Source organism: Amphiprion ocellaris, chromosome 12, assembly GCF_022539595.1.
Source record: "Amphiprion ocellaris isolate individual 3 ecotype Okinawa chromosome 12, ASM2253959v1, whole genome shotgun sequence".
Taxonomy (NCBI): Eukaryota; Metazoa; Chordata; class Actinopteri; family Pomacentridae; genus Amphiprion; species Amphiprion ocellaris.
The window spans coordinates 11,016,526-11,027,306 of record NC_072777.1 but is presented as its reverse complement, the minus strand read 5'-3'; the positions used below and the strand labels follow the sequence as shown (position 1 = coordinate 11,027,306).

At 39.1% G+C, this 10,781-nt stretch overlaps 1 long non-coding RNA gene across 1 annotated transcript; it reads left to right on the top strand.

The window, feature by feature from the left end:
- The first annotated feature begins 9,145 nt into the window (after window positions 1-9,145).
- Window positions 9,146-10,326, top strand: LOC118470179 (uncharacterized). Its single transcript, XR_004847200.2, has 2 exons — window positions 9,146-9,302; window positions 9,936-10,326. It is a non-coding gene; the product is annotated as an uncharacterized LOC118470179 (long non-coding RNA).
- The last annotated feature ends 455 nt before the right edge of the window (window positions 10,327-10,781 follow it).

Genomic DNA, 10,781 nt, shown 5'->3' with positions numbered 1-10,781 from the left:
ATCAGGGACACTTTGGAGATGTTTTCAATGAAATAAATCTCCTTGTCTCTATCACCTGGTCGTGGTAAAATATTTTTTAAAAACTGCAGCAAAAGTTGATGTTTGTGGCCATTTCACAAATACATTATATGAATGAGATGTGCTTGTTTTTCTTTTCTTTTTTTAAATACACTTGAAATGAGATGTTGAAAAAAAAATTACAAAAATAAGTCAAACAAATAGTGGAGCACTGGAAAAATTTAACTCACTTGTTCTCTGTTTAAAAGGAGATAGTATGTTAACATGTTCTATTATCACTGTTTTATATATGAGTCATTTCATATAAAATTAACCAAATCTGAAAGAAGTTGCCACGAAATCAAGAGGTCTCATTTTCAATTTTGACTCCACAGAGACAGTGGCTGATTTTTCATGGAATGACCCCTTTACAGAAACCACTGTTCCCAGCTCCAGCAGAGGGTGGCAGCCTTGCCTCAGGGATAAAAACAACCTGGTTTGAACTCCCCCAAATCTGCAACTTTCCATGACATAAAGGTAACAACGGGAAACTTTTTATAGAGGCTTTCACATGCGCTGCGTCAGTTGAGGCTGTGAGCGTCGAGCCTCTCTGGCTGCCACCGTTAATGGGAGGCAGATGGACCTGGCACGAAACGCCGCAGACTAATGAGGGAAATATGGAATCAGTGGAGGTTTCACACAAGCAGGCAGACGAGATGCTGACCGTATATTTTGCTCTGTCGCTGTCAAACAGAGAGGTGGAGGTCCGATCCAGTCACTGCTCAGAGTAAAGCAGCCTGACATGTAGAGAGAGAAAAGAAAACATCACAGCTAATCAGAATATTCAGGAGACTGAAAGGTGATGATTTTAATTTGGAGCACAGTAAATAAACTGAGTTCTGAGTTCAGTGAGTATTTCCAAGAAAAATATCCATCACATGGCTCACAAATATGCACCAGTGTCGTCTGTACACTGAACTGCTTTTTTACAGCTGGTTTGATTGCAGGTTTCATTGAGACACAGTGAGAGGGCAGAGCTCCATGAAGTGGCCCCTGGAGAGGATGAGGTCAAAGCTCAGAAACTCATTACACAAGACTGAAATCTTCAGTTGCATGACGAGAACGACAGAAGACAACACAGATGGTGTTTTTATCTACATGCAACTTTTCTGCAGTCACACAGCTGAGCAGGGGTTGAATTATGGAGTAAACAAGGGGTCTGATCCCCCAATTAATACTTTAGCCTCCCCAATAGAGTAGTTCTAGATTAGCTGGATCAAAACATTTATATAAGTATCCCATCTCACCTTTAAATACACTCACTGGCCACTAAATTAGGTGCATGTGTACGATTGAATGTAATCCAATGCAACAGCTCTGCCATCAGTTTTTGTTGATGTCAGAAATGATTCAACTTTATGTTTATCATGGAGCTTTGTTGGTTTTATGTAGGCCCCCTTCAGCTACTATATCGTCATATTTATTCCAGTACTTCATGATTATCCTTTATAATTCATTACAATGCAAAACTTAAATATATCAATACATGTGTGTCACATTCATATTCATATAGAGTCTGCATTACAATTAAAACTGCAGATGGCTCAGATATGGTATTCGTCAACTCCTACAAGTACCTGGGTCTCTGGCTGGACTCTTTACTTTCTTTCACTTCTCATATCAATATGCTGCAGGCTAAAGTCAAATCTAGACTAGGGTTCCTTTACAGTAATAAAGCCTCCTTAAGATGACCATCCTCCCCTTGTTCGACTATGGCGTTGTCATCTATAAAATGGCCTCTAAGTGTGCCCTTCACAGTCTTGATGTCCTCTGTCACTCAGTCATCCGTCTTGCTACCGGTGCACCTTTCTCCACCCACCATTATGACCTTTACAAACTGGGGGGTTAGTCCTCCCTTCACACCAGGTAACTCCAGCACTGGCTTTTACTCATCTACAAGCCCTATCACGGAAGACACCTCAGTACCTCTCCAACCTCCTCCAGCCCTTCTATAACAACTACTACCTGAGGTCCAGTGATTTCATAACACTCTCTATCCCCAAGCACTGTCTTTGGCTGGAATTCCTTTCACTTTGCTGTAGCAATCGATTGGAATTCCCTCCAAAAATCTCTCAAACTGTCAACTCTTCCATCTTTTTACATGTTTAAGCAGAAGCTGCAGCAGACCCTGGCTGACCGCTGCACATGCTGACTGTTTCTCCCTGAATTGCTAGCATTAATCTGGGTTGTTTTTAATCTCTCTTCAAACACTTATGTGCCTTTTTTTTGCCTGTGTATTGTTTGTTTATTATCTTCCTTCCTGCTGCGGCCTTTTGCCAGATCATCATTGTAAATGAGAATTTGTTTTCAACTCATTCTACCTGATAAAATAAAGATGAAATAAAAACTGTACCTAATATTTTGTCCATCTAATTAACATGCATGAGAAGGCACAGACTACATTTATATGGCATTGTGTCCAGTACATTAACCACCAATCCAAACCCGTAGCTTCAATAATAGACATAAAATGGAATTTATAGCAGAGCTGCAGCATTGGACTGCAGGAGATTTCGTAGGTGGATGTAATTTAGTCATATCTAAGAGAGACATGACTAAAGCTGAGAGGCAGGGCTTCAAGTCAAGCTAAAATAGGTGAAAAATCAAAGTAAACAACAGGTAGATTAACAAATGTTACTGTTTCAAGGGCAGTTTTGTGATTTACTCCTTCACTGTTTACCTTATTCTACAGTACAACCCAACAAGCTAACTAAGCTACCAAAAATTAGCTCGCTGATGACTTAGTCTTCATCAGACATGACCCTAAAGCTGTTACAAACCTATCGAAGCCTGCACCACCTCCTCTGACCCCACAATTATCAATTCGCTGATGTACAAAGTGGAGCATTTAGCAGCTGAAGAGTCCAATTCTTGCTAAGGTGATGGTGGAGACCAAAAGCGGAGAAAAACAAAGTAGAAGTATCACTACTTCAGTACAGTCACATTTCACAATTTTTTTACTATGCTTTAGTATCTAAAATAAAAGTGCTGATAGTAGAGAAGAGTTTATTTTACAGTTGATTCGCATCTTCAATGATTTAGCAACTCTGTGCTGCAGATCCAACTCTGGCAATGTTCTCCAAAACGAACCTTGTTCATCAATACTGTAACTGACAGAGTAAACCACAAGGCCAAGTTTTCTTGTATAATCAGTCCAGCTCAGAGTTACGTGTTTGTAGGAGTTGGCTGCATGTTTAGGGCTAAATGTGTAACCTCAGACACCCAAGTGGCTCTTTGTTCTCAGCCTTGTGTTGCAGCGCTGGACAGCAGCAGCCAACAGATTGTGTGGTGGCAGCAGTTTAAATGTGGCCTGAATCTGACCAACAGTTTGATGATTCCCATGATGTGATCAACCCGACAGTTTGTTTTCTTTGGTCTAGACCAGAGGGGAGTTTTCGGCTCCTTTTGCATCATACTGACCATTTAAGTGTTGTAAATCAGTTATATTTAATTTACTGGACAGGGTTTTGGCTACATGTCACCTTGTGGTTTGAGTTTTTCTTGGTTTGATGGGGTCAAAACAAATTAGATTCTTGAACTTGTACGTCGATCATAAACTGACTGGGAAAGGAGCAGAAAAGTCCAGCCCACTAGGTGGTCCTCAGACCTTCATCAGGACAAGCAGCACTAGTGTCTAATATATGTAAACTAATGCAGTTCCCACTTTCATACGTTTATCTCTGATGATGTTGCCCAGCAACAGGCATGACTTAGGTTCTGCCCACAACCAGCTAAAAGATGATGAACCACTCATCCACATGACTTCATGCTGCACTTCCTCGGACCCCCAGTGATGAACTCGTCAAATGTGAAGTAGAGGATGATGTGAAGTTGTTGAACGAAGGCACACAGGCAGTTTCCTTATCTATTTATTTGTTGCTTTTTTCTATATTATGTCATTTTTTTCACTCATCTTTACCAACAGTTGTTGAAAATATGACCTGCTGGGTTTTTCAAACACTGTTGGTTATTGTAATGTTAAAAATCTTGTTAAATTTTAGCCCAAAACAAATAAAAGGTGAGATTGTAAAATGAAATGTTACATCTCCAGCTACTTAGAACTATATATGCTGTATATTCATACATGAAATTCTGTAAGGAAATAAATAAATAACACTGATTAATAAAGAGGCTCTAATCATGATTTTTTATTTTTATATATATATGTATGTATGTATGTATGTATGTATGTATGTATATATATATATATATATATATATATATATATATATATATATATATATATGGATATAATCAACTAACTAACTACAGCCTCATTTGCACAAGAAAATTCTTTTATTTAATCATTAAACATGGATGTAGCTCCATACTTTTTAAAAAAAATCACATCAATTGAGGCTTTATTTAATTTCAATAGAAGCAGTAATGCTGAAAACAATGATTTATAAACAATCATGATGTATAAAATCTGACTCTGTTGATGGCCAACTTGACATAGTGACACACATTGTGTGTCCAAAATGAATATACAGCAGAAGAGCCACAAAAATTGAAGCAAATATTGACGATTTACTGTGAACATTTTTACTCTAAATCTTAGCAAAATGTAAATGTAACAGTGTTAATATGAAAATAAAAATTGGTTAAAATGGAAAAGAATTTAATTGTGGAAACAAGAGTACTTAAAGTTGTGTTTAAACTGATCAAACACCAGCAATAATCATCTATCTGCATTTCAGTGAGAAAACTGTGAAGTTGAACTTAACTGTGACAAATACACCTATTGAAGAATGAATTAATAAAACAACATTTCTGTTGTGTATTTTGTAATGAAACATGTAAAGCGATCTGATTGGCTGAAAGTATATTAATGTGTCCATTAAACTAGGAAGAGCCAGGGTTTATTGGCTGGTCTGGCAGCTTTCCACCAGCTAAAGAAACAATTCTGACTGTTCCCTGCATGTAAACCATTTTGCATCAACTGTTGCACATGCTGAAATGTCTTCAAACAGTTTCAAAACTTGTCTGACCCTTTGGCTTCTGAAGCCTGTAACCACAGCAAAGTTTTATTCCTCTACTATATCTGTCACAATGCTCTCTAGTCTGCCATTTCATTGAGGCAACATGGAACATTTAGGATTTTTGAGCATGCTCCTTATAAAAGCAGTGCAAAGGCTCTTTTTCTTCACGTTACATTCGACCAATGAGAACGATGAATCGGACATGTGGCAGCAGCATCAACGTGTTCACCAAGAGATGGAGAACACATAAACATCAGAGAAGGGATTCAGTGCAAAAGAAAATAAAGAAATCTGATTAAACCCTCTGTTTACCGCTCTGTGAATTCTCTCCTGGGTTCAGAATTTCCTCTCACCGTGACACCAACAGTCCAAATATCTCAAATTTAGGAGGAAGTTTGAAGGATTGTTGGCATTTGTACAGCTCAAAAAGTAATCAATTACAAAACTGTTACCATGTAAGCTCTAGAGTCCTTGATGACCAAGAAAATATCAAAATTATGATTTTTAATGAATTTCAATCAGGAAACACATTTTTCTTTCTTTCTTTCTTTTACAAAAAACTGTATAAAACGGATTAACATGTATTTCTAAAATGTATCTTTCCAACAGTTTGACTGTAAAGAACTGAGTCTAAATACCCCCCCCCCCATCACATTAACACTCCTTTACTTCAAAGCAAGTTTCCTTTGTTATGTGAGGAGACATTAAAGTGATACCATCGAGCAATCCTGCTGTAAACCTCACACGGAAAGATCTTTATTTTGCGACGTCATGAGTACAAAGAGAGCCTGACGTCACTGATGGCTGGCTGTTCTGGATGCTGCTCCGACACGGCAGGAAGCTCATCTCATCTCTAACAGTCATGGAAAGTCTGCTCTGTTGTTGCTGAACAGCTTCATCTGTCTGCTTTTCAACCGTAATAGAACAGTGTGGGATTAATGATTTAAAGAAGGAACTTAGATACAGAGCTGAGTTGTGGAATGCCTTTAAAGGACAATGATCAGATAGTGTGACTGTACACAGACACTCATTTAACCAGTGACTATCAAAAGATGACACAATGCTTCAGATGACAAGAGGTAGTCTAGGATGGCCTAGAGTTAGGGCTGAAACCAGGCACTTGAATGTCCACAACTTCAACATGTGCCATCTAAGAAATAGTTTCAGACTGCTCCAGATGGATGTGTTTGACAACATGATCCTGTTGCACCACTACTTGTAAAGGCGTTGGTGATACGTTCCTTGAGATGATTTATGTCTCATATCTTCACCTGATACACCATGGCCTTCAAGTGCCCCCAAAGATAGTGTCAAACGCGTCTGAAACATTAAAAAAAATATACATTATACATTTTCCTAAGTATGGAAACCTATGGCCCACCCTGTACAAAAGTTTGCACTGATGATTTTGGGGTCGGTAGCTGCTGTCACTGACTTGTTCAAGTCAATGACTTTTCTTTTTCAAATCTTTGCTGAGCTCCTCAGACTTTCCTGTTATAGTGTTTGTGACTAATGAGTGTAATAAATGGGCTATTCAAATCAGCTCAGAGGGGTCACCAGCAGTAGTCAAACAGGAGTCACTTGAAACTTTTATTAATGACTGTATGTATGTATGTGTTATATTATTCTGTAATTTGACCGTGCAGTATTTTGTGTTCCATTCACATCCAGTTTTCTTTAAGGCCTTCAAAGCAAGCTGAACAGAGCTAAACTCACTGACACCATTATTTATATAACATTTGTCCTCAAACTACACCAGCCTGTACACATGTTCTAAATCTATAATTTTAGCTCATGCTGCTGTAGCATCATTGTGTGTAACTCCTGTGATTCTTATCTTCATTTTCTGCTGTATTCCCTCTCCATGAGTTGCCACAGTGGGAAGAAATTTACCGCGATGGCTTTTCTGATTTTTTCAAGTTAAATAAGGTGATGTTACGTGGCTACACATATGTAACAGATTTTGCTAAACAAGAGCAGATGTTGAAAATGCAAGCGGGACCCCGTTTGCTGTACTTCTTGTAATAAATAGTTCAATTATTAATGTGGGAACTCAATAAATCGAAGACAGGAAAAAAGATAAATTAAAACAAGTGAGTGTGCATTTGTTTGGAAACAACAAAGTAATCTAAACACAAGTTTACATTTTGTAACCACAAATATTAACTACAGCAGTGTAGGAGGTACTTTTTCAGACTACAGTAGTCATCTGATATACTTGTGTTTGGCTAGGGAATTTAGTTACTTTGTTTTGGGTTTAGATAGTTTAGAAACTGTTAGCCTTCATTTGGTTTTATTCTGTTATTTGGTTTAGCAACACTCACCAGTTTTGTGTTCTTTGTTATCACTTTTATGCTTCATTTGCCGCTAAGCAATAAATTCCTTCACCTGAACCAATAACGTTCTGGTTGTTTTGTTGCATCCAGCCAACCCCTGGAGGTTGGATCGTAACAGTGCTCGATCCTTAATTACACAAATGCTAAAACACTAGGAGAATAACATTGTATGTTGTTGATACTGGTTGTATTCTTTGGCTGTTACAGCCCCAATAAATACTGTTAAAAGTAGATGTGGGTGTATTTTGATTAATTTAATGATTTATTGATGACTATAAAGTTGATCCAAAGCAGATTCTTTCTGACCAAACTCCACTGTGTGTTGTTGATTATGATAGCTATACAGTAAGAGCTGTAGGGTCTTTCTTGTTCTCCTTTTCAAGTGAATTAAACGTGTCTGTTGCTGGGTTAAAGTTTCTGCAAACTGATTTCATGTGAGGGAAGAACCTCCACTGGTAGCCCCACTTCTGTTCCAGAGTTGAGCATCCAGGTACGTTTCAGTAACATCTAATCAATCATTTCAGCTAATCAGCTATAAAGTCAAACCAGGACTGTCAGTGTTTGGTTAGATCAGATGTGTTTATTTTCCATGCGTCCAGCTGCTATGTATTGTACATGCACTCACTGACCAGTCTCAAACAATTATCTAAACAGCCAATCATGTGGCCGCCATGCAGCATGAAATACTGCAGATACATTGAGGTGGATGAGCTCCAACGACAGAAGACCACGTGAGGTTCCATTCTTGTATGCCAAGAACAGAAATGTGAGGCTGCAGTGGGCCCAGGCTGGCCAACATTGGACAGTTGAAGATGGAAAAACATAGCCTGGTCTGATGAATCTCCATTTCTGCTGAGGCTGCAGGTTGTAGGTCAGAATGAATTCATGGAGAAAACCTGCCTAGTGTCAACAGTCCAGGCTGCTACTGGTGTGATGGTGGTGGAAATGTTTTCTTGGACATTTTGGCACCTTAATTCCAACAATCATAGTATAGATGCCACAGTCTGTCTGAGCGCTGTTTCTGACCATGTACATCTCTTTGTGGCCACAGTTTACCATCATGTAACGTCTGCTTCCAGCACCATGTTGCAAAGCGAAGATCAGGTTTATGTAGCAGCAATTCACAACATATATCATCTCATAGCACTTAACATAGTAAAGTGAAGACTTTGCAAATTTTAACCAGAGAACCCAAGAATCCAAAGGGGAGTAGGAAGGAACAAAAAAAAAAACAAACAAACAAAAAAACCTTTAATCGGGGAGGGGAAAAATACTCCCACACAACCAGGCTCAGGGAAGGCGGTCATCTGCCTCAGCTGGTTTGGGTGAGATGATGTGAATCCAATGATAACCCTTGCAATGTAGTAAAATAGGAGACTAGCAGCATGAATGTGCAGCTGACAAATCTGCAGAAGTTAATCCTGTCGACATAGAGCTAAACCTCAGAAAAAGGTTTCCAAAATGTTACAAGTGAGAGCAAAAGGAGGCCCATCCAGAATTCATATCATTTTGAATGTCAAAGGACTCGCATTAGGACTGGAGGCACAAACATTTGACATCCTCTAGTGTCAGAGTGTTGCTGTGTTTAAGCTGCCTTACTTCCATTGCTGGAAAGAAGGTCTTAATTGTAATGATAGTGTGACTGGCTGATTAGCCATCACGCCATACAGCTGTGGGGGAACTAATGATTGGTTTGGCTGTTGCAGCAGGGGGTTCAAATTGATTGACGGACGTAACTCCAGTATACTCCTGAACACTCCTGGACAGGTAGGCACTGTGCAGCACGCGAAACACTGGTAAACTTTATATTTTGTATTAATATTGTTTCTTCTTTTAAGACCAGTCTTCTGTGGCTGCAGTGCAGAGTCTGCTGACGGTGTCCCGGTTTATCGGCGGCATCATGCGCGTGTAGGGGCGGACAGCCGAGGTAACCAAAATGTTTGTTTATGCTTGTTGTTATCGTTTGTTGCTTGATTGTGGTTAAACATTTCTTTGTTTCATCACAGTTTTGCCTCTGTTGCTTTGTCTTTTTGCTTGTTTATTTTGTTGTTTCTTTGTTTTAGTTTGTAGTTGTTTTGCCTAGTTTTGTATCAGTTTGCTTGGTTCGAGTTTAGTTTTGTTTTCTCCCCGTGTGTGTTTATCTTTAGGTTGTCGTGGCTGTGTTCTCTGGCTCAGTAATCAGGTTTCTCCCCTCCATAGCTGCGTAGGGCCTGTGTGACTTCCAGTTTTAATAACTGCATTTATATTAACATTAGTGTGTGGTTGCTGCAGCATAACTGCCGCAGTTGTTGTTTCCTACGGCTGTTTCGGCTCTTGTGTTTCTCTACGGCTGTTTCGGCTCTCTGTTCAGCTCTCTTGTCGACTTGTGTCGGCTCGCTCTCTCTGTGGCTCTTTGCTTCAGCGTAGTAGTTTTATTGCACTGCACTTTCGGCACTAAAGCCTTAGGCTTTGTAACGCTATTATATTGCCTCATATTGTGTGTTTTATGATTATGTGTATCGGTCTGGTCACCAGGCTTCTGTTAAGTTAGACTTACTAATAATTTGTTTCTTTTGTGCAGGTTCGGCGAGCCTCGGCGGCAGTCCAATCCTTGGTGGTGGTTTCCACGAGTCCCCTTTTTCATTGGTGTCGTGTCACAGGTGTGGGATTATTTTTGGACCCCTTTTCTCTTTTGATTTTCTGATTTTTGCCTGCCGCCATGGTAAGCCGACCTACCCCTTAATATTTAAGTTGAGTGCTTCTATTTTTTTTATTTTAACCTGGTGGCCTTGACCTTTACTTATAAAAAATTAATGTTGTAATTAAATAAAGATATTATTATTATTTTTTTTTTTGGAACACGTCTCTCGCCCGAGTGATTATGAACCCATGTGTGCCTTGAGAATGTTTAAATGATCCTTGATTGATCCTATTGAATAAAATGTCCCAGGGGTGAAATTCCTCTGGGTGGCGTTGTCGCAACCTCAATCTATATCCTAGCTGCTGTGCGTTTATTTACGGGTTTCAACACGCATTCTTCTCCTCACGCCACAATAGTATTCAATATTGTGCACAAGTTCATGCAGAATTAAAGAAGCAATAGAGACAAGATCAGTGTGGTTACCAGTACCTGCAAAAAAATGCATAGATGTGCCTGTGCCTCTTTGTCTAAATCTAAATGACGTTTTAACTTGATTTAATAATGGACATAAAAGTAAATAATGTGATGTTTTTGTTGCTCACTTTAAGTGGTATTGCTCACAATTCAGAGTAAATAGTATAAATAACTACTGCACCAATTTCTACCAAACTCCCCTACAGCCTTTTTCCACAGGACAGTGACATCAGAGCGTGTGCACTGATAAAAGGCTGAACTTATTTATGACCTTACTTTGGGACAGATTATCTCTTATATCAGTAGAATCTC